The following is a 2489-nucleotide window of genomic DNA, read 5'->3' as shown; positions in this document are numbered from 1 at the left end:
TGGTTATAATTTGGAGGGCTTTGTTTATTTTTCACATCGATAGGAAGCTGACACAGAAAACAGTAGGGGTATGAAGAGGGCAAAGTAATAACTCAATGTAAACATATTATGTTTGAAATAGATTTAGATCCCAGATGACAGCTATAGGACATCCACAGCATGTGGTACTAAGGTACCAGCTACATGGTACAAATTGCTGCTATCCCAGGCTTTCTATCCCAGTTTTTATCTGTCAGTATTTTCTATATTCTCTTTTCATTACCATTTTATTAGACCCTTCACTCTCCTTGAGAGAGGAAATAACCTGGGAAGAATTTAAACTGAGTGCCACTTGGAAGACTCACATGCTCTTTTGAGAACCAGAAAACAATGAACTGTGATGATTTCCCAAGTACTGGTACATCCAAGGTCACGCACATAACATTAGAACATCAGCCTAGCCTGGCATTCTCCTTCTGTCCTCTCCACATAATTATGTGAAGATTTACCATGTTCACTTGGTCAAGACCATTCATCTCTGCTTCATCTCCCATAATATTTTAGGCTAATTACTTATATTCAGACTTCTGAGAAATTCAAAAGCTTGAAAATAATTTTCATTAAATTACAAAAACTAATCATTAAAATATCCTGCCTGTGTACCTGGGTTCTACTTTTCTCATGAACCTTTTCTTCTTTGTTCTTCTTTTCCCACTCATGAGCAGTTCACCTAACTCATTGTTCAGTTTTGCTTTACCATGGTATACTAAGGTTTCCTCTCATGTGTTCATGTGGTGAAGGCCTCACTTCAGATCCTGTGCTAGGTTGAGCTTCAGTAAGCAAAGTTGTCTGGGATTTGACCTTTGCTTCCCCTGGTTACCTACTTACTGTGGGAAGTATGCTTGTCCTGTGTTAATGAGTTTTGGTAGTTTGAATATGCTTGGCCTAGTAAGTGGCAATATTAGGAGGTGTTTCCTTGTTAAAGTAGGTGCTACTTTGTTGGAATAAGTGTGTCACTGTGAGGTGAGTTTTGTGACCCTCTTCCTAACCATGTGGGAGTGAGGCTTCTCTTATTTGACTTCAGAAAAAGATGTCAAAATACAGTGCCAGGCCTGTCTGGTTGTTGTCATGCTTCACTGCCTTGATGCTAATGAACTGAACCTCTGAAGCTATAAGATAAACCTAATGAATTGTTGTCCTTTATAAGAATTGCGTTAGTCATGGTGTGTCTTCAAAGAAATGGAAACCCTAACTGATACAGAAAATGGTACCAGGAGTAAGTTATTGGTCTGATAGGTATGACCATGGTTTTATTTGTAGGAATGTAAATTTCAAAAATTTAGAAAGCAGTGGAATGCTTTAAGTGGGGCTTAATGGGCCATACTAGAAAAAATATGGAATACATTGGTTCTAAAAATGATTGGAACCTGGTCCAAGAGTTTTCAGTAGAGAAGAATGTTAGTATGTGCCCTACAAACAGGCTTTATGATATATTATTGAACAATATGATTGTTTTCACTATTGATCAAAGTTCCTGCCAGAGAATAAGGTGAAGAGATTTAGATTAATTACTCTGACAAAGGAATTCTCAGAACATCCTGGTGTAAATTTTGTGCATTTACTTAAGTTCACTTTTTGTCAATATTTTTATTTTTATTATACAGACCATATATCAAAGTATCAATTTAAAATATATGTAAAAATAGACATAGTTTTAAACTACCGTACTACATTATATATATATATATATACATTAAATATAAAAAATTATAGGAGTTTCCCCTTAAAGTGAAGGAGTCTTCTTTAATGACCTACAATGTAGCATATTGGCAAACTTAAGAAATTCAAGAAGCTCATTCATGTTGTTTAAGCCCTAAAAGAAAAAACTGAGAAAACTCCTCGATAATTTTTACAACTTCATAGTAAAGTTCAAGGTCAAAGCAATTACAATCTTCCTTAAACAGGATGTAAGACACTCAGAATATGGTTGCCTTAGCTGTGACTTTTTCAACTACTTCTATGATTCCACCGATTTATTCATCAAGTGGCTGCATCAATTCAGTGGTTCTGTTTTTCCCTTCTCCATCTGAAAGTATAAACATTTTTTTCATTGGGATGAATCTTTTACAACTTCCACAGGAAGGAAAGGGTTCAGTTGATATACTGTGTTAACCTGTTGGTGTTGATGTGTGCTTTTGAGAGTTCCATTATGTCCACCATGATTCTGCTGACAACACTCAATGTTCACTCTTATGAAGAATGTTTTAGTGAAAAGTTGTGAGATGAAAATAGAAAAATATAAACTGTATGTTTCAAAGAATAAACGAGCACTGGAAATTAAAATGAAGTTGAATCCTATGTTCAGGAAGATAAAGAGATTAAGAGTATTGATCTCTTTTCCAGATCCAACCATTTGCCTAAGAATTTCATGAATTCATTGTTTTTCATTGCTGAGTAGTATTCCATTGTGTATATACACCACATTTTCTGTATCCATTCCTCCATTGAGG

At 35.3% G+C, this 2489-nt stretch overlaps 1 pseudogene; it reads right to left on the bottom strand.

Annotated features, from left to right (window-relative positions):
- Positions 1–1832: 1832 nt before the first annotated feature.
- Positions 1833–2199, bottom strand: LOC127677693 (replication protein A 14 kDa subunit-like; annotated as a pseudogene).
- Positions 2200–2489: the final 290 nt, after the last annotated feature.

The sequence above is a fragment of the Apodemus sylvaticus genome, chromosome 2 (genome assembly GCF_947179515.1).
Source record: "Apodemus sylvaticus chromosome 2, mApoSyl1.1, whole genome shotgun sequence".
In the NCBI taxonomy this organism is placed as follows: Eukaryota; Metazoa; Chordata; class Mammalia; order Rodentia; family Muridae; genus Apodemus; species Apodemus sylvaticus.
This window is presented reverse-complemented; position numbering and strand designations above follow the sequence as displayed.